This window comes from Ambystoma mexicanum, chromosome 7q (assembly GCF_040938575.1).
Source record: "Ambystoma mexicanum isolate Mex_15411 chromosome 7q, UKY_AmexF1_1, whole genome shotgun sequence".
NCBI classification, from domain to species: Eukaryota; Metazoa; Chordata; class Amphibia; order Caudata; family Ambystomatidae; genus Ambystoma; species Ambystoma mexicanum.
The window spans coordinates 193,500,771-193,523,225 of NC_090941.1; the positions used below are offsets into that span (position 1 = coordinate 193,500,771).

At 41.2% G+C, this 22,455-nt stretch overlaps 1 pseudogene; it reads left to right on the forward strand.

The window, feature by feature from the left end:
* Positions 1 to 15,039, forward strand: part of LOC138528026 (RNA-binding protein FUS pseudogene) — a 74,558-nt pseudogene extending 59,519 nt beyond the window's left edge.
* The last annotated feature ends 7,416 nt before the right edge of the window (positions 15,040 to 22,455 follow it).

Consider the following 22,455-nt stretch of genomic DNA (forward strand, 5'->3'; position numbering starts at 1 on the left):
ATTGGGTGGTTCCTCTACCTCAGCGGTTGTGGCAGCGGTGGGCTTTCTGAGCTTCGTAAAATTGTGTATTGAATTAAACAAACCTGAAAATGATTTGGGTTTTGGCATTTTTTTCTTCGCTTATTTTATTTCTTTTTTTCTTAGATCGATAGTTGTGATTTTTGTTTTTTTAACTTATTACCTTTGTAAATGATGTATTTTAATGGTGTATTCCTGTTTATTTTCTTGTGTTCTTGTCTTGATAATGACTTTTTCTAGATCTAACATAATTGTGTATTGTGCACTGTTTATAGGTAGGAACATGAAAATGCCAGAGCAGATATACATTTATTTTCCAGGAAAATGCTTATTTACTTTCACTGCTTCTTTTGTTCTTCTGCTTCTTTGGCTAGAATTGACAAATTGATCATGATCCAAGTGGGAATAGATGTCCCTATGTATTAGGCTCACTCATCAAGAGGTGCCATAGCATCAAAGAAATTTGGTTTCAGTGCCAAAATGGATGATATTCTTGAATGTGCTGATTGCTCGAATGCTTAGTTTTTCATACCTTCACCTAAAAATCCTACAAGGCTGATAACTGAAGAGAGGAGGAGTAAGAGTAGACTTTAAGATGCGTGTGTGTATTCTGCCAAGCTCAGGACTTCGGGGGGCTGGCTAGGCTCCAGTAAGCAAATCAAGATGTCAGATACGTGGGTGGGTGCTGTCGGTGGTCACGACAGATCACTTGCAAAAGAGATTAATGTATGCCCAGCTAGACCAAATTTGTCATAGGTTGTCACTGCGTAGTAATGGTAGAGGTGTTAAGGCATGTCAGGGGTTTCAGTGCGATAATTTATTTGAGCAGCTAGGCCAACTTTGACATAGCTGTAGCTGCATTGTAGAGTGCATGGGTGAAGATCCATGCTTGTGGCAGTTGTCCACAGATGTGGTGTGCTTATATATACCTTAAATGTGGACAGAGTTTATTTTCAATGCCGCTTTGTCCATTTTTTCTGGCACTGTGGTCTGGTTACACCTAAGCCTGGGATGGCGATATGGTAGTCATCCGAGTGCATCTTTTAGTGGGGGTAGAATGCTACCATTGGGAAGGACCTGGCTAGTGGGATTCTTTGAGTGCAGTAGGCAAATACATTAAATAGACATAGCTACTGTGTGTCTTCCACGTACCAAGAAGATCAACCAAGTAGGTGCATTTTCTTGACTGGCCTGCACGGTTATAGGTGTGAATGGGTTGCTAGTAAGTACATTAAAACATCCTGGGTGGGCTGAAAACTAGTAGGTGTAAAGCTTTGAGTTAACATGTGCAGTTTAAATACAGTGCCAGGCCACACACATACCTAGGTCCAACCCTATGGAATGGGCTTTGCCAGTATTGTACGAGTCTCACGTATTACCCATGGGATATTTGTTCCCATCCCCAATAGAGACAACTGTCTAAGTTTGTTGTGTTTTTTGCCCCCAGGAACACCTTTACGCATCACCATTCCTACCCTGAAATCCATCTAAGTGCATGCTTTGTCCTATACCCCAAGTTAAACTGGCACACTTCTTCTCTGCTTCCCGTGAACCTATGAATCGAGTGTTCTGAAGGCTTGGCAATACTCTTTGATAATTAGATAGGGCAATCCATCTAAGTGCATGACATGTCCTGTCTCTAAATCATACTAAGCGCACTACAATTCCTACCTCTGGTGACATGTCAAATCAGGCATTCTGCATCTTTATGGCAAGCGCCCTTTGATATTAGCCTGGGGAGGTTGATGGGTCCCTGGTGTATTTCGTTGTCCCAAACAATTTTCAGTGTCAACGTTCAAGCTACTACATTGAATGCCATTCCATATACAAGATATAAGCTCAGTTCCAATTTTTGGCAGAAAATTGTGACATTCTTTCAGTGTTTCACCCATGTCAGCCACATAAAGGTTAAAAGGTAGGGGTGGCAAAACGCACCCCTGCTTTAAGCTGTGTTTTGTTTTAAAAGGTCTTGAGATCATGCCATTCTGATCCAACCGAATCACCACAGACCTGTTTGTATACATTTCCTCAATAAAATGCAATAGGCTAGGATCGACTTCCCACAGTGCAAGCTACATTGTCTATGCAGGGGCTTTTGACTGCATTATGCGTAATGTACTGTGGGAGAAGCTTGCACAATGGGAAGTCGATCCTAGCCTATTGCATTTTATTGAGGAAATGTATACAAACAGGTCTGTGGTGATTCGGTTGGATCAGAATGGCATGATCTCAAGACTTTTTAAAACAAAACACATCTTAAAGCAGGGGTGCGTTTTGCCACCCCTACCTTTTAACCTTTATGTGGCTGACATGGGTGAAACACTGAAAGAATGTCACAATTTTCTGCCAAAAATTGGAACTGAGCTTATATCCTGTATATGGAATGGCATTCAATGTAGTAGCTTGAACGTTGACACTGAAAATTGTTTGGGACAACGAAATATACCAGGGACCCATCAACCTCCCCAGGCTAAGGTATATCGGAGGAGCGATATGTGTCCGATATCAAGTAGTGCAGTGATCATATAATATGAATGGTTGTATAGCCACACCTGAAGCCTGTTTGTTGCATTTGTATTAAGTTATTCATTCTAATCCAGAGATTTAAATGGCTTAACAATAGCGATGAAAAGATTGTGCAGCTTGAGTCAATCATAGCAAGCAGTCTGTAGTTAGAGGGGTCATGTCTGGCTCCCTTCTTAAACACAGGAATTAAAATGGACTCACAGCAACTATCGGCAATAGTGCCACTGCTCAAAGTAGACATGCAAAGTTTGTGCAAAAACCTGACCCAGAAATGCGGGTTGCCTTTGATCACCAAATTAGCAACCCCCCCTTTAAGTTTCTTAATGAAATGATCCATGTCCACTTTCTCAAAACCATCAATGGGATTCATCGGCACACATTTATTTATGGCTTCTGTTGTGATGGAAAAGGCCTTATTATCGTAAAGTAGACTAATATGCCTCTCCCAGCAATCTGATGAAATAGGATTTATATCCAAAGGAGCATCAGCAGCTTAATAAGTGTGGTGCATATGGCAACATTGTTTGTTGACATGAAATGTAAGAATGCCAAAAATACATGTCCAATTGGCGTTATTAGTATCTGTCTTTATAAGAACGGAGGCAGTTTTTATACTGAGTGTGAACCCTCGCATTCCATCATTAATAACAGTATACAAAAACAAGGCCTTAATTCTATCTTTACCATTTTATTGCACTTAGATATTAGCCACATTTTACCTATCATTGTGCTGATGTCCCATTGATTCTCAATAAGCAGGTCATCAACGGATCTCCTGCCATTTTCCAACCTATAATTCACTCAGAAAATTCTGTTCCCCTGAAAATTAGATGTAGCATTAAATTGCCTGATATTTGCAACTCTGTTTTCTTTCTGAGATGCATATAAAGTAGCATGGTCGCTCAAAGAGGTACAGCTAGTGTCCAGAGTTTTAACACACTTTCTTTGACCCCAATCCACAAAAAAGCAATCCTATCACGACCGGACATTACCATTGCTCCAGGTAAAAATAGGAATATCAGCCCTATCTAACAAAGGATTCAGCAAGTGGAGGTCAAATCCCAGGCATTTATTTTATTTTATTACATTTGATTACACGCCCAAACCTAGGGGTATCACGGCGTAGGTTACAAGGTGACAGTAAAGCTCTCTGGTTACAGAGCGGAAGATGTCAATTGATAATAATGCTAAAGACATGGTAGTTACAAAGCAAGTAATGGCTAAACAACAGCATACACCAGCAGCACGTGGTGATAATAGGGATAACGGAAGTAGGTTAGCATTTGTTGAATAGCCAGGTTTTTAGCAGTTTCTTGAAGTGAGTCTGGAAAGCTCGTTGCTTATATTTGGTGGGAGTGAGTTCCAAATTCTGGGAGCTGCTACAGGGAAGCTGGAGCCTCCTGATCTAGAGTTCTTAAAAACAGGGGGTGAGTAAGTGAGTGCTCGAGTTAGATCTGAGAGATCTGATTGGAGTTTTGCGAGTGAGGCATGGATTTAGATAGGTAGGTGCATTTTGGGTGATGCATTTGTGAGTGGTGGTAAGTGTTTTGTGTAGTCTTCTAGCTTGTATGGGTAACCAATGTACATCTCTCCTAGTCTGTGAAATGTTGTCATTTTTTTTGATTCCTAGTGCTGCTCTTAAGGCCTTGTTTTGCAAAAATTGCAATTTCTCTAGATGTTTCTTAGTGGTGCCTAGCAAGAGTATATTGCAATAATCTAATTTAGACAGAATAAGAGCTCTTGCTAGGGTGATGCAGTTTTGTGTGGTGAGAAATTGTCGACTAAGGGCAATGAATTTAGCTTTGTAGGCTGTGGAATAGGTGAGTGTGATGACATGTTTCCTCATGGTCTAGAGTTGAGTCTAGGGATACAACTAGAGTTTTGACTTTTCAGACAGGCTGGAGAACCTACAATGAGGATCTCGGTCTTTTTGCCATTGAAGCATAGACTGTTTATTGCCATCCAATTGTGGATGAGAGAGTAGATTTTATTTATAAAAATAGAGTCCTGCTCTTGATTTCCAGTGATTGGGATGAGTATCTGCATATGATCCACAAAGTTGGTATAGATTGCTTCCATGTCGTCTAATGCTGCAAAAGGAGTTTCATGTAGGTGTTGTAGGGAGTGGGGGAGAGACACGATCCTTGGGGTATGCCTAGAGATACTGGTATAGGGTCAGCCGCCTCCTCGCCGATGGCTACTCTCTATGTACGCTCTGATAAAAACTATTTAACCCATGTGGTTGCATCCTTAGAGAAATTGAAGTTTTTGATATTGCTAGGCATAATTTGTCATGGTTCACTAAATTGAACGCAGCGGACAGGTCAAGTAATAGCAGGATGCATAAGATCCCTGAGTCTCTGATGGTGTTGATCTGGCTTCTTAGGTCAAGTAGTGCTGTCTCTGTGCTGTGTTTGGGTCGAAATCCAGATTGTCTCTCACCTAATAGGTGATTGATTTCTAAGTGTGATTGTACTTGAGTGTAAGCTCTTTTGTCGATTATTTTGAGAAGGAAGGGGACTTTGGTAATCGGTCTGTAGTTAGTGGGAATAGAAGGATCTAGTCTGGGTTTTTTCAGTGGGGCCGTGACCCAGGCTTCTTTAATGTCAGCCGGGATGGAGTTGGTACTGAAGGATGAGTTTATGAAGTTGGTGATAATGGGTGCTAGCTTGGGAGCACAGGTCTTGACTAGTTTGGCGGGGAAGTTGTCACCTTAGCAATTAGATAGTTTGAGAGTGGAGATAGTCTTAAGTACTCGGTCTTGGGTAACTAGGATGAAATTGAACTGGGAGGCAGATACTTCATTATCAGAGGAGTGGGTGGGGGAGGTCTAGTCAGTAAGAGCCAGTCATTTTCTTTTCATTATAATTTTGTCTTGCAGAGAATTGATTTTAGTAGCTAGGGATGAATTTAGTCTTATGTTTGAGGAGAGGGGTAATAAGTAAGGGGATATCTAGTTCCGGGTGATTTGAAGAGTTAGGTGCTCTATAGATTATGAGGAAGTTGATGGTTGTTTTGGGGTCAGTAAATAGTTTAAGGTCTAGGAGATGCAGTGATTATTGGAAGGTAGGTTATTCTGTTTACTGTACACGGCAGGGTGGTGGTGTGTGCGAGTTGAGAATCTGGATCTGCTGATGGCTCCCAGTATAGGTCTGGTGAGAGAGGAGGTATGTTCGTGGGTTCTAGCGCTGTGGGCGTCTGATGCGTGGATCCTAAGCATGGGGTAGTTAGCTTAGTGGTAACAGCAGGGTTGGCAGGGCTAGCTAAAATAATATGGTGGGGTGCGGGAGTGAGTTCAAAGGCTACTGTGCCATTGGGGAGAGTTTGTAGATATGTGATGTTTTTGTTTACTAAGGCGGGAAGGCTGCTGTTTTAGGCAGGAATGGTGTGGGGCAGGTTAGCGGGCAGTGGAGCGGATGATATCTAGGGCAATAGATGCAGGCCAAGCCTGTGCCTTGGTGGGTGTATGTGCCTTGTGAGCAGATTCTAGTGCAAGTGGGACTGTTTTCTTGTGGGGAGGACATGTCTGGCGGGAATGGTGGGGTGACGTTAGTGAGGTCACTGATATGTGAGGTTGGGTTGTGGAGTAAGCAGATTAAAATGATAGCGTCTAGCATTGCAGTAATACCTCGATGGGTTAGCACAGTAAATATGTGGCACATTAGTTACAAACACTGTGAGAGTTAGAAGTAAGCAACAATTCAATCGGAGTAACAATTAAATATGCAATAATACTAACTGGAACAGAACAACTTAGTAGGTTCTAGCCTTGCCATGATGGATTGGGTAGATTGACACAATGCATATGCAATACAATTGGTTGGATCCGTGTAAGTTCAGAATAAACCTCATTTCAAATGGAGAAACAATTATATACGCAGTAGTGCTATTTCAAACAGTTCAATGTAATAGATTCTATAGAGGCTAGGTGGGTTTACACTGTGGATATGCGATATATAGGTTAAAGACACAGCGCGAGAACAGCCTATTCATCAATTCAGGTGAGTTAACAATTGAAGGAGCGAGCAGGCATTTCTGGTTATGCAGTAAAGCTAAAGCGAGAAGCTAAAGGCCTGATCATGCATGCATGCATGTCTGTTAGATCTAGGCATATATTTAGGGCTGTACCATTAACAAGATTAGAGATGTCGTAGATAGTCGTGGGTCTCCTGGGGGAACTTAAGTCATGCGAGCCAGGGTGTGCCACAGGGGCTCGGGAAAGCGAGATGAGGGATAAGCATTATACGATCATATGACAATACATGGCTTTGATAAGATAAGGATCGTTTGTGGCTGGTGGATATAGTTTGTGAATATAACGTTAGAAGCTGAGATAAAATTGTTTGTAGTGAACGGGGAGGGCAGTGGCATTCTGGCGGAGCATACGTGCTTACCCGGTGGATGGTCAAGTCGGTGTTCACCATGGACAGGGGTGGGTGCAGTACAGGGCTGTGGCTACTCCCAGCCAGGGAGCCTTAGATGTTGGGTCTTTTTTGGTTGTTCGTCTTTCTCCTACCAGTGAATGGCAATTGGTGTAAGTAGAAGGCTCCAGCCAATCCACGTGTGTGGGCTCCATGATGGAAACACGGTTCAGACTGGGTGATCACAGTGAATCACACGGCGGCCATGCATCACATGAAATTATAGGAGTAGCTAGAAAGGCGCTGTATTATCTTACACAGTCAGAATACTTCAACGGTACAGAATCAGCTGCTGCAGCTGAGCCTTTCGAAATAGCCCACAGGCCTACCTTGAGAGAGGGAGGATCATGGAGGGATATGGGCACTGCTCCTGCAGTGTGGAGGGAGCTCCTGCTCCTGGGATTCTGCTGCTGCTGTGGAGGCACGGGACAGGAACCTTAGATGTTGTGCCTTTGTTGGTGGGCCGGCTTTTGCCTGCTGGTGAATGGCAAATGGTGTAAGTGGAAGGCTCCAGCCAATCCACCCGTGCAGGCTCTGTGATACAAACACGGTTCAGACTGGGCGATCACAGTGAATCATATGGCGTCCATCTTAAAGTACGGAAATCCCTTGTGGTTACTTGCAATGGATAATACACATTTAAGCATGCAGGCAGTTTTGTACTCCGCATTGCTTCACATGAAATTATAGGAGTAGCTAGAAAGGCACTGTGTGATCTCACACAGTCAGAATACTTCAACAGTACAGAATCAGCTGCTCGAGCTGAGCCTTTCAAAATAGCCCCCGGACGTACCTAGAGAGAGGGGGATCCTGGAGGGATATGGGCACTGCTCCTGCAGTGTGGAGGGAGTTCCTGCTCCTGGGATTCTGTTGCTACTGTGGAGGCTCGGGTCAGAAGCATTAGATGTTGGGCTTTTGTTCGTGGGCCGGCTTTTGCCTTCTGGCAAATGGCACTTGGTGTAAGTGGAAGGCTCCAGCCAATCCACGCGTGCAGGCTCCATGATGCAAACACGGTTCAGACTGGGCGATCACAGTGAATCACATGGCGTCCATCTTAAAGTATGGAAATCCCTTGTGGTTACTTGCAATGTATAATACAAATTTAAGCATGCAGGCAGCTTTGTACTCCGCAATGCTTCACATGAATTTATAGGAGTAGCTAGAAAGGCACTGTGTGATCTCACACAGTCAGAATACTTCAACAGTACATTGATCAGCTGCTCCAGCTGAGCCTTTCGAAATAGCCCCCCGGCTTACCTCAAGAGCGGGGGGATCCTGGAGGGATATGGGCACTGCTCCTGCAGTGTGGATGGAGCTCCTGCTCCTGGAATTCTGCTGCTTGCATACACTATCCCGCATTTTCAATTGGTAATTGCTAACTACCTTGTCAGCATATGCGGCAAGAAAGGGAGCCCCATTGTCTAATATTTCAAATTCATTAGAATAGTAAGTGACTGAGGTTGATTACTGATCCATTCCAGCAAGATCTCCTGAATATGGAATTGAATAATGGCTGCCAGGGACCCAGAGGGTCATATATGTCAAGGATCAGAAGTTTAGTAGAAGATGATATAACACTATCTAACGCAGCACAAAAGACTTTCAGGGGAAGATTTCCATTCCTATACGCGTGAATTTTAATGTGAGTTTTGGCCCCAACACATAATCCCCCTACAGGGTGGCCCTTATCGACCAAAAACACACTTTTTGGACTTTTGGGGTCTTGTACCTGACAATTCCCCTAATATTGTATCACACAATGAGAAATCAGGTCACTATTTGAAATTACTTTCTTTTTTAACGTTACCAATAGTGTAACTCTAACACAGCTTGCCCTCCAACAAATCTAACTGTTCCCTCGTGTGGTGGCTATCCCTAGGTAACGCTGATGAGCCGCTTATCTAAGGCGAGGGGATAGGTCAAGAACTAGCCCTATTGCTTTTCTATCACAGTCACTGTTAACATTTAGTCTAAAAAGCACACTTCTTGAATTTTAGATCGTGTTTTGTATGCCTTGCAAATTAAATCTGTTATACTTTATTCTTTTTCTTTGCTTAGCGTCTAAAAACAAAAATTGACATATAAAAAAAATATATAAAAACATTAATGTCTAAAGAAGCTCTCATATGTTGGTGGACCGTACTCGATATGTAGCCATCCATAACAAATCCATCTGCAACCATGTCGCCTGTAATAGAATCAAAAACCCAAGGATTAGACCGTATAGGGCCTCACACCTAGAGATTTCCCTATTCATAAGTTATCACACAATTAAATCTCAGGTAAGTTGGCTTAACATAATTTACAATTGTGTAACTCCTGCCTATCTTGCCCTTCTACCAAAATGGCCGCTCGAAGCGAGGAAAGAGAAACTCCATAGTCTGAGGTATTTGAGAACGCTCAAAACAAGGCGTCAGAGAAAAAGAAATTCACAGTCCACATGGACCAAACAAGTTGGGACTGATAAAATGAGGGTGGGGTACTTTAATGATAAAAGAGTACAAGCTGTAAGTAATTGTGGAACAGCACACTACACAGTTCTGTGAAATCAGCCCTGAAGAAAGTGGTGAAACTAAATACAGACCAGTGAAACTGATAGGCACAACCTGACCTTTGCCAAAAAGAGATGCACCATCAGTATGGTAAAAGGTTGTAACCTTATCCTTTCGTTAGTAACAGAAAGGATGGAAATGCACTCCACAAACACTATCACAAAGAGTTTTGAAATGATCAGGACTCTAACATAGTGTGTGGGATAGAATACAAAGGTATCTTGGTGCTTTGTTACTGTGATTTTGTACATTAGTCAGAGCATGGAAACAATTTTAGTAGATTTCTTAAATATCTGCCTTTTCAAAGAAAATGTATAAAATTGAAACTATTTCATTTGTAAATCAGAAGACACATGTCCTGGTTATTTTGACATGTGCCTTTTTAGTAATTTTCAGTAATTGTGAAGACAAGTGATTGGGCACGTTTCTCTACCTATCCCCTCACCCTAGATAAGTGGACCATCTGTGCAACCTAGGGGTAGAAAGTACATGAGCGTTTAGTTTAGTTTGGTAGAAGGGCAAGATAGGCATGAGTTACACAACTGTAAATTATGTTAAGCCAATTTACCTGAGATTTAAATGTGTGATAAAATCCTGTAAAAGAAAAAACATCAATTGCTTCAAGATAGGAGAGACCTTCATCATTGTCAATAAAGGAACAATGGGCTCTGGTGTTCCTCGAGAGAAATTGAAGAAGAGAAAGAAAGGCCTCACATCAAGCCTGATGTTCTCTGATAGAAACCGGGATCTATCACTCCTCCTCTTTCTCTGTGCACACCTCAAATTATTACTGGATTGCAAACTCAATAAACTAGATCTTTCCGATAAATGTTCCACTTCATTGCTCTCCCGGTTTCACAATGTCTAGATTTGCTAGGGTCACAAGTTCAATTACTCTGTACAATCTTTCTTCAAATAATCAAATTGAATCCCAGTCTCAATAAAAGTGAAAAATGGGGACATATAGGAACCACAATGATAGGAGACACAAAAGTAACCAAAGTCTAATTACTACAACTATATAAATCCGGCAACTGAACGATATCAATATCTGAAGTGCTGATATTCCTTAATGATGCAACATGATGCAATAGTTGTAGTATATGACTACGATTCAAAAAAGTGCTCTCGCCTGTGGGAAGAAGCTCTATAATTTTAGCTGTTGTGCCTAATGGCAATGCTGTCCTTGAGTGACCCACTGGGGCTTCATGCAAACTTGACTGTTCTTCATGCTCCAGTGGTTCGAGAGCTTTGGAAGACTTGGTAGACAAGAACAATTGTCATCTTTTAAGAGGCTAGAATGCAAATTTGCATCATGGGATAATGTTAGCTGGATTATTATTCATAAAAGCGACATTGCCATTATTAGTTGCGATCCCGACAGAACTGGTAGTTTGACCATTCGGAAGTACAGTGTGTTCCACACAGGCTGTTGTGTTGAGCCATTCTTTGTTGTGTAAATGCTGCATCTTCCGTCGCTGTACTCCGGTGAGTTTTGCATTACGCTTGATATCCTTATTTTTTGATGTAGGACATCTGAGACTATGATCTCAATCATGTCATCCTGTTGCCCAGGTAAAGAAGGCTTGCTCCAAAGTTAAATGTGCCGAGCATATACTCTGTGGATCCATGGTAGCTGGGGAAGAGCAGCAGTCCCTGATAGACGGGAGCGATTAATTGGGCATACTGTCAAAACGGTTGGCAAGAATATATTTATTTATTTCGTTTTAAATTTATAGCAGAACACCAAGTCCTCAGGGCTCTAGGCACTAGTTACAGTCACTTGGTTCCAAGTTACAAGGTTGCGAGACATTTATAGGATATAAAGTATAAAATCAGATATCAAGATGTAAATATCATTAAGGTTTGAGACTGTAGGAAAAACACTAAGACTAGCCCAAGCTGCTGGGTCTGTGTTACAGTATGGTGGGCATACAGGATGACGGCAGACAGTTATAGGGAACCTTATGAGTGAAGCAGTGTTGCATGGTTACAGGTGACAGTTCTAAGATAGGAAGAACAAAATCTGGTATCAAGAAGTAAGCATCATTACGGTTTCAGTCTGCAGGAAACAGACTAAGACTTGCCCAGCCTGCTGGGTCCATGTTACAGTATGGTGGGAATGCGGGATCTCAACAGACAGATAAAGGGAACGGAATGAGTAACGCAATGGGTTGCACGGCATAAACCGGACAAGCTGCGCCCAGCAATGCTGAGGGCTACATCGGCAAGCTAGTTCATGGAGTCAAGAGTCGGTAAAAGTGTGGTGTAGCAATCATGACTGGCCTTTTAAGTGCACTGAGCACAGGCCAAGGGTTAATGAAGCCAGGTGCTTGAAAATAAACCCATGGGACTAGTCACATAGCAAGGTGAGGATATTAAGGATAACCTTGCAATCAACTGTAAGATGGGATGCATACCTTAATCATTGGTGGTTCTAGAGCCTAGCCTGGCCCAGACAGGCACAGAAAGGAAATGCATTAGGCCTTAAAGGGGACTCTTTGAGGAGGCCGGCTTTGCCTTCCATCTCCACAGAGCAATGATGAAAAAATGATGAGAATGATGTCTACTGCTCGAGCTAGAGTATTTTTTAGCACCATTTGCTCTTTAGCCAAAGTGGAACAAAGGCCAAAGGCCAAAGATAGCATCAACAGTGGCAGCAATAGCATTCAAACCTGGAGTGAAATCTTCCACTGCCTAAGTAGAGCGGCAAGTGCTACAAGGGGAATCTGTGTCAAAATCACTTGACAAAGAGGAGTCCAACTCACTAGCTATACGCACCAAATCAGGTGAGGCAGATACATTGGGGCCAATGATATTATCATACTTGTTGTGTGCTGACTGATTTGAAGGGGGTTGCGGGAGAGTCATTCCAAGAGATTCATGCTTTAAATGTGGTCACAAATTCAGCAGTGAGTTATTGCTATATATGCTTGGGGAATGTGTACCATAAGATGGACTGGCCTCCATAGAATTCCCTTGAGCATCCCCAATCCCAGGGCAGTCAATGTAACTATAAGCAACTTGTAAGCCTAAAGTATTCTTGTTCCTGCGCCCTGATACCTTCGGCTCTGGTGCACGCTACAAATAAAATTAACAAACAAACAAACAAACTGCACTCTCTGCCGGCTTGGGAGTTATAACGTTCTGAACATAGGTGATAATTCAAGAAACATAATGTAGAAGTTAGGCTCCAAAGTAGAGAAACAGCAGCAGCCTATGCCTGCAAGACTCTCAAGGAAATAAATTACTGCAATAAAACTGCACCTGATCACTGCGACTTGTGAGATTGTGAACACATTCCTGCTCTTTCTCTCCTGCTTCATTTGAATTTTATAAAAACTTTACATCAATGGATGGGGGCTTCCCTCCAAAGCAAACATGACACTGACGATTCTGGTGCCCCGATTCTCTATGAAGTGGGTCGGTCACAGGATGCTTGCTCGTAATCAGCTCCTCCATTGAACAGTAGAAGCATGGCCTCCTTCAGGGAGACTTCTAAAGTCACTACGTTTTTCAACAAAAGTAATAAAGAGGCACACCCAATGCTGCAGTCTAGTAAGTAGATTCAGTCAACTGCGGAAATGGCTCTGGTCAATAAAGAGGCCTGTTACCCACCTTTGACTAATGTTGATGAGCATTGTACCACCGTCTAGATTCTTGATGAGGAGTGGATTAGCATAATACTCAATGACTCAATTGCTGTGAATAACCATCATTACCAGTCGCTTAGAGAAGCGACTGGAAGTTTGGTTCCGGGGAGCGCAGAGAGCAGATGCTGAAGAGCTATCATTGTTACATGCATTAAGAGATAGAGTGCAGTAACCTTTTGTCCTGCTCACAAACCAAGCTCAGTTACATCTACATTGGCGTCCAACGAATATTCCCAGCAAGCTGCCCAACGCTATGGAGCATATCCATCTCAGCCAGCAGGACAGGGGTATTCTCAACAAGCCTACAGCCAATCATATGGCCAGCAGCAGAGTTACGGCGGTTATGGGCAATCTGCTGAAACGCAGTCATCTTCCTATTGACAGAGTGGCTACGGTTCGTTTTACGGCCAAGCGGAAGCACCGACGCAACATACGCAGCAGAGTCTGCTGCCCCTCAGGGCTACAGTAATTATGGAAATACTCAAACTCCTCAGTCGTCCTCGTATAACCAACCACCACCCCAGCAGCCACCGCCGCAACAACAACAACAATCCTATTCTAGCTATGGGCAGCAGCAGCAGCAGCAACAACCTGCCAGTTCTACACCAGGAAGCTATGCTGGTTGTCAGCAATCCTATGGCCAACAGCAGAGTGGAGGATATGGACAGCAGTCCGACTATGGTGGTGGAGGCTGAAGTGGAGGTGGGGCGCAGCAGAGTACTTATGGCCAGCAGCAAAACTATAATGCCCCACAAAGTTATGGACAACAAGGAGAGTATGGCAATGGTGGGGGTGGCAGCTATGGCCAGGACAGTTCTCCAATGGGCGGTGGAGGCGGTAGTGGAAGCAGCAGTGGCAGTTGTGGGTATGGTGGCCAAGACCCAGGTGGTTATGGTTGTCAAGGTGGCCGAGGAAGAGGTGGTCAAGGCATTGGTGGTGGATTTGGAGGCCGAGGCAGTGGATTCGACAGAGGTGGAAGAGGCGGTCCCCGGGGGCCCTAGTGTCTACGGAGGTCGAGGAGGCATGGGCGGTGGTGAATGAGGTGGCTTCAATAAATTTTCTGGAGGTGGAGGAGGTCCCTGAGAACAGAGTGGTCCCAGACATGATCTTGGTGGTGGTGAGCAAGACAACTCTGACAACAACACCATCTTTGTGCAAGGTCTTGGAGAAAATGTTACCATTGAATACGTTGCTGACTATTTCAAGCAAATCGGAATAATTAAGATCAACAAGAAGACTGGACTGCCTATGATTAATCTTTATGCTGATCAGGAGATGGGGAAACTTAAAGGCGAAGCTACATTGTCATTTGATGATTCTCCTTCTGCAAAGGCTGCCATTTATTGGTTTGATGGGAAGGAGTTCTCTGGCAATCCAATAAAGGTTTTGTTTGCAACCAGGAGGGCTGACTTCAACAACAGAGGTGGTGGCAATGCAAAAGGTAGCCAAGGACGCCGGGGACCAATGGGACGTGGTGGATTTGGCAGTGCTTCAGGAGCTGGTGGTGGTGGTGGTGGCGGCGGTGGCAGCTTTTCCAATGGTGGAGGGGGACAGCAAAGAGGTGGCGACTGGAAGTTTCCCCACCCGCCATGTGAAAATATGAAGTCTTCTTGGCGAAATGAGTGCAACCAGTGCAAGACATCCAAACCTGATGGACCAGAAGGACCTGGAGGACCACACATGGGCGGTGGGTTTGATGATCGGTAAGGTGGTGGTAGAGGTGGTTTGGACCGAGGTGGCTTTAGAGGCCGAGGTAGAGACCGAGGTGGATTTCAAGGGAGAGGCTATGGTGACTGAGGTGGATTTGGACCAAACAAAATGGATTCCAGGGAAGATCACAAACAAGACCGTAGAGAACACCCTTACTGAATGTGACATTTGTACTTTTTTGGTGCTGTGTCGTCCAACTTTCTCCATTTGTGTAAACTGTATTTTCAAGAATTTTATTTGCCTGTATTTGTATGCCTGAACATTAAAAAAAAAGTTATTTAAAAAAAAGAAAAGCGGCTAGACCTCCAAACGTATCTACCATTGCTAATCACAGGTCTCTGGTCTTGTAGCTTGACTCAGGTATTGACCTCAACAGCGAGGGATCTTTTTCACAACCATCTATGATCCCACCTTTCTTTCCACACCTAATCAATGGCTCCTTACAGCAACTTAAAATCTAAAGTCTCATGCATAGATTGTTTTTTATATTTGCTCAAAATAAAGCTCCAACTTAAATTTTTCACCAAATAGCAGATCTTGCTGTGAATACCTAGATGCCTGCAGAACATCCTGTGGATAATGCCTGGAAGAACCTGTGACAAAGAGCCTCTTCCACACTCACAACAGATCAGATTCTATGTACTCTTTGCCTGTGGACAAGATTAATTTAAATGTCCTAGAGGAGACCAAAGCACTTGATACTCACCAGCCTAATCTGGATAATTCTGAACTGGAGAGCCATTAACAGTGTGGACCTAAACGCGAGACTGGAAGCCAAAAAATGGGTAATTACCACCCTAGAGTCAGTCGGCATAGATGAAAGAACAGACTCAATCCAAAATGGATCACGAAAACACTAGATGACATCGCACCAGAAAAACATTTTACCCCTCACTTAAGAAAACTATGGCAAAGTGGTTCACACCACATCTCAAAGCACAGGAAATGAGAAAAAGAATGGAGGAAAAAGAACAACCAACACAAAAAAGACACATACCAAAAAGAGATTAGATTATACATAGCTGAAATACTCGAAAAACAGGCAGACTACAACAAATGGATCAGAAAAACAAGCAACACCTAGAAAGACTTTTTCAACCTCATCAACGAAATAAGAAACCCATCTACTACAAAAAAAACAAATCAAGGACCTAGCAGACCACTTCAAAAATAAAATCACAGGCATCCAACAAATCATAAAAAGCAAGCCAAAAAGCACCACTGACCACCTCAACCAGCCAACAACAGAACCATTGACTAGACTAGACCACATCCCAACAATCTCTTCTGATGTATTCAATAGCCTAGTGAGCAAAAGCAACAGAGCGGGCTCTCCAGGAGACCCATGCCCACCCAACATCTACACGATCATCCTCACCCAGAGAACACCAGCAGAATAATACAACCTCTTCAATCGCCTACTAGCAACATGAGCCATGCCATGTGCTTTCAAATCAGCCTACATCAATCCACTCCTCAAATATACCTTGGAAAACAGGGAAGACCTAACCAACTACAGCCCAATTTCAAATATCCCCAACCCAGAAAAACTACTAGAAATGTACGTCTATGAGCAAATCTTAGAATGTGTAGAAAACAACCGGCTGCTAGATTAGCCACAAGTAAGCTTCAGAACCATAAGAGGAATGGCAAGTGCAGGACTATCTGTATGGGACGATCTAAAGACCAACACAGATGTCAATGTCGGTTTAGCTAATAATACTCAATCTCTCAGAAGCCTTTAACACAGCTCTCCTCTGGCTAAAACCTTTCCTGACAGAAAGAACAGAAACAACTTTGATAGTGCCATTCAAGTCAAAACAACATACAGGGCTCATCACTCTTTAACATCTACATGACCGCCCTGATCAACCTCATAAAAAAATGTGGACTCACCTACTCTAACTACTCAGAGTCTCTCAAATCATCCATGAAATAAACCCCAGCAAAAGAAAAAAAAACAACTGAATGCCTCACTGAACGAAACCAGTGGATGAGCACAAACAGCCTTAAACTCAACCTGGAAAAAATAAAAATCATGATTGCCCTCAACGCCCCATTTGACAACAATTACATACGATGGTCCACGGAGCTAGGAAACCTGCCAGAACCATCCAAAGTAGTCAAAAACATTTAATCATAATGGATAATGAACTAACAATAGAACCACAAGCCAGTGCAGTAGTTAAGAAATGCTTCTTCCACCTACACACATTCAAGAAGGTACTTCCTTGCCTCTCTTTCACACACAGAACTCTCGCCAAGTCAAGAATAGACTACACCAATGGCATCTACCTCAGAATGCCAGAATAGCTCATAAGAAAGCTACAATGAATACAGAACACAGCAGCAAGACTACCCTTAGACTCACTAGGAGAAAACACATTATGCCAGTAATAAGAAAACTTCACTGGTTACCAGTCATAAAAACAAATCTTCTTAAAAACGCTCTGCTTAACACACAGATCAACCCACAGCCAAGGAGCAGAATTTATACAGGAAAAAAATCACCATCTAGAAACCAAATCGGGAAAAAGATCCAGCAACGACATCCGCTTCGATACAAAACAATAAGCAAAACAAAAATATGGGGATCAGCATTATCCTGCACAGCAGTGAAACTATAGAATTCACTCCCAAAGTAAATACGAACAGAAGACCACCTACAATTCACAAAGCTACTAAAGACTTGGCTCTTTAATGCACCAAGCTGAAAATATCATGAGAGAGAGAAAACCCACCACTGCAAAGCAAGAAAATGCTATGAAAATGGACCACCCAAATAAATATCAGACGCTAAACAAAAAAGAAACAAACATAAGATGAATAGCTAATGCAGTGCAAATCAACCCATACAACTCAAGACTAACCCTGTTAATATCTCTCTAACACTCAGCATACCCACCACTGAACCCAGAGCTTCACCACAAAACTTCCAAACTACAGGCACACACATGAAAACACTTGCACTCAACCACTCACAAAACATCACACAATGCCAATCAACTAAAACCAAACTAGCACACAGTAACTGGTTTTTCAGAACTGAAGCTACCAATAGCACAGCAAAGCTGTCTTGTGCTTGTGCCTCTCAACCCTCATAACTAACCATTCCAACCCACTTCCTTTTCAGATCTGCCTGAGCAAGTAAGACCATGAACAATCGCAACAATGTGTAGTAGAATAGTAGAAGTTACAATAACATAACATAAACTATGTTTTTTTTTTTTACCAAAGGAAAGGACGACAGGGTTTTCCATAATCAAAACTACAGACAAAAAAACCTAAGAATCTGAAGGTGTTGCAATTAGGAACAACTCTGGCTCAAGGAAATTTCTATGTAATTTAAATGCGACCATTAATGAACCAGAAGGTGTACTCGGAGAACCATTTTGATGCAATCAAAAAATCCCAATGGCAAAAAGAGTACAAAATTACAAATAAAGCATACCTCTTGCTCAAACCCCATTTTCATCAGCTGAGTCAAATCTTAGTATTTGTGAAATTGAATTACAGCGGGCAGACAATCTTGAAGTTCTTGTACATTGAACAACATACTCCCATGATGAATCCCCTATTATGCCAGGACACATTATGACTAAAGAGGGAAGTAACAAAGTAAACAATTTTAAATGACCAGAATTTAAAAATGACTCCCATATTTGGAGTAGAAAATACATTATTTGACTTCTGGCAGGAGAGCCATCGTCTCCAAATTATCACCCATTGCAGTGCGGTTTACATGACTCTCTACACACCTTATCAAGGGTTTTAGCATCTGACTACACAGTGATCATGAATAGATCTAATGTACTATGTTTGTTTGACACTGTCCCAGGTTTAAAATCGTTATCATCTCATTACATTCAAGTATAATTTCTTAATGACTCTGTATATGATTAAGTACATTTTCGTGTGCGATCCCGGTTTATTGCAGAAACTTTACGTTTGACAGTATCTTCTTTGTTAAATATGGGATACAATCTTTTTGAATAAAATGAACGTGTTAATGCAAAGAAGACTGCCGGGATGGAAATTCTTATAAGAATCTTAGTGGTTCTCAAGTTTAAAGTGACTTTTCAGATTTGTTGCAACAATGCCTGTCAGTCAGATAAAAAGTTTATCTATCCTAATACTAAATATTTGAATGAAGATTTAATCCTGTCAGATGTGTCTCGGCTGGCTAATACTCTGCAACCGTCAAGATCCAAAGACCTAGCATACTTGCAGCATCTTTAGTCCCCATGCAATATGAAAACTTTCTTTGAATACTCAAGGTTATGTCCCCCTATTTTAAAATAATTGGCTTTGTTTTGATAATTATTATTTTATTCATGCAAGAAGCTCGGCTGAGAGATAATTTTTTTCTTGATGGTTTCACTACATTATTAAATCTAATAAAGCTTTAAAAGGACCATAGCCCCACCGTTGGCATCACTTTAAATAATTGGTTTGATACTAACCCCCTTTATCCAAGTAAATACTGAGGAATTAATTATTCACTTCTCGTTAATGTATGTTGGAATCTTTTAACATTATCCCAATTAGTATTGTTCAATCTACTACATCTATTTCTTTTTAAATGGTTACCATGATTCAAACAGTGTTATAACAGTGAGTGAGTTAATGTGTTGTTGTAATGATTCTGAAGGGGATTTGATTGTGCAAAAGAAGCAGTGCAACGAGGCAATTGGATTGCTTTCCTGAATGAATTGGGCCGGTTTAAACCTAACAGAAACATTTATGGAGATATTTAATCAATCTTAGATTATTTGTTCGCTTCAGTGATCATCTTTGATAAATACTACTCTTTAAGAAGCTTGATGTGGATAAGACTGATCATTTACCTATCTATGTAGAATTGAATGTAATTAGTGTGATTGCTCCCAGCGCTAGATGTCTAGCTACACTAGAAGTTAATACAGGAGCTAATAGGCATAATTTGATCCTTCAATATACAAATAACTTAAACCAAGAGGTAGGCAAGTATCTGTTAATGTCTTCTAACCAGGTCATTTTACAGGTCTTTTTGTTGGATTTTATCATCAATTTCAGAGAAAAGCACACCAAATCTTTACAAGTATGCATGTTTGCTTAAAATATCCAAGGATCTTCTCCGCAATTTGAAAGTTGCTGTTAAGCTTTCTCCTCTACGATTGAAGTGTCAAACTGCTTAGTTCAAATGACATTTTAAAAACTGGGTAAGAGAATATAAACCTCAAATGATATACAATGATTCAGAGTTGATGCTCTCCAGCTTAACTGTGAACAGTACTGCACATTTTTGGAAACTTTATAATGATGATAACAATATTCAATGCAGTCTCGAAATCAATCCTACTTGTGAGGCAGAGTGGATAAACCACTTCCAGTCCTTACACACACTCCAGGAATGATAGCTGAGTCAAAATGGTTATTAGATTTTGACACTAGGGACATAATTGAAATAATCAGACATTATAAAGTGTCCCAGCACCTCGACATGATGGCCTATCACATCTCACTTTGAAAGCCAATTCAGATCTGTGGTTCAGAATTTTAAAAACCTTATTTGATCAAGTAATACAAACACACTCTGCTCGATCAACCTGGAAAATATCCCACTTAGTCCCAATTTTTAAAAAGGGGGACAGAGACTACCAACTAATTGATTTTCTAGTTGTTCCAATAATCTGTTTTCCTCACTATTTCTAAAGCATTTGCATCATTGGGCATTAGAGTGGGACTTTTGATATTCAGTTTTTGAAAAACATGTAGGCACTTAATTAAGTTCCCTTACCCTGATCATTTGCAAATAAGATCTCTACTGTGGTTTATGCGGTGGAAATGGGAGTGTCCTAATTCATTGCTCAACAAACTACAGTACTTGAATAATGATACAACATGCATATTAGAATAATTTCCCAAGGCTCATTGTCATTGCCTATTCCAACATTCATGGATTACAACAGGGATTCATCCTTGTCCCAACCTTGTTCAATTTTTCTATATCGTGGATTCATTAGAAATTGAGATCCTTTCCACCAAATTTGGGAATGGTTTTATTGGATAGTTGGTGTATGCAGATGCCCTTCTCCTTCTTGACTGCTCTCTGATTGACCAGCAACATCAGTTCTTGACTCTTGAAGTATGATGGGGACAGTGAGCAGAAAATCAATCCTTTAAAGACTAAAAGATTCATCTTGACCCCTATAAAAGACAACATTTGTATGGAGAATAATTTAGAAGTGATTCCTTCTATAGTGTACTTCGGGTTTCCAATAACATCGAGATATGCCAAAATAATTTACTATGCACGTTTGAAAGACAAAACTATAAGCTTTATCACTGAGGCTAAAAGGATAAACAACAGCTATAGGTAATCCTCATTACTTCCTACAATGAGATTTTAGAAAGCCAACATTGTGCCATATTTGCAATATGGTACGGAGGTAGCAGGCCCTCAAACTTGTGATACTTGCTAAAAATGTAAAGTCTGTTCTAAAGAAAGGCCCTCATTCTTCCCAAATGTGTCCCCACGGTAATCATATGATACAAGTTGGGATTATTGTCATTGCAGGCTGTTGTAAATTTTAAGTTTCTTTTGTTATACAGAAAGATTATTTCCCCTACGGGCCATTTTCATTTTGTATTTGTAAGTCTGCTTTGAGTAGGTTATGACACCAAGAAATAACTACTGATGCACAATATTGTGAAATGTTACTACAAACAATACATGTATCTATTCAAACCCTGATCAATGCCCCTTTAGATGTCAAAAAAATTGGATTTTGACTGTCATAATACAAGGGATAATATTAAAAAAATCAAGTTATTTTTTTAAGTTGCAGGTTTTGAGAAATCATTTAATATTGTTCCATTACACTTAATAACATTTCATAAAATGTTTGTGTAGAAATTGGTTCCTAAAATAATGGTTTCATTTGTCTTCAACCAATTAAAGTTTAGGGACTTGATGGAAAATTGTGAGAATAAGCGGATATGCAGATACTGTCAAAATACAACACATGTGGAAACGCTGATGCCTTTTGCAGTAGAATGTGTAAACTTGCATCTTTTAAGACTTTCTTTGATACATTTGTTTGTAACATCTGTCTGACTTTTGGCATAAGATATTGTCCAGTTCTCAATATTCTCTGATTTTAGCTGAAATCAGATTTTTCCTTACATATATTTCCAAATGTCTCTAACTTAAGATATATTTTATGTATGTGTCTTTTCTTTCCATTTGTGTTTATGTTGACGTGTTTTTGTGATTTATGTCACTTGTATTACCATTTTACATTTGTATTGTTTAAAATTAGTGGAAGGTTTGATTTACAATCCATATGAATAACTAATTGAAAATAACTACAAGGCATTCATCCACAGTTTTTGTTAAATGTTATAAAATATGCGTACGAGGAAACCACCATACATTCCACCGAATGGCAATTATTCATCATAGCATAGGAAGAAACTGTGCCCTTTGGTTTGTGACACAATGGCACATAATATCCTGCCTTTTCATTCCCTTATCCTGTTTTTCTTTAATCTTTCTTCTAGACAATATGGATGCCTCCAGCAAGGGGACAA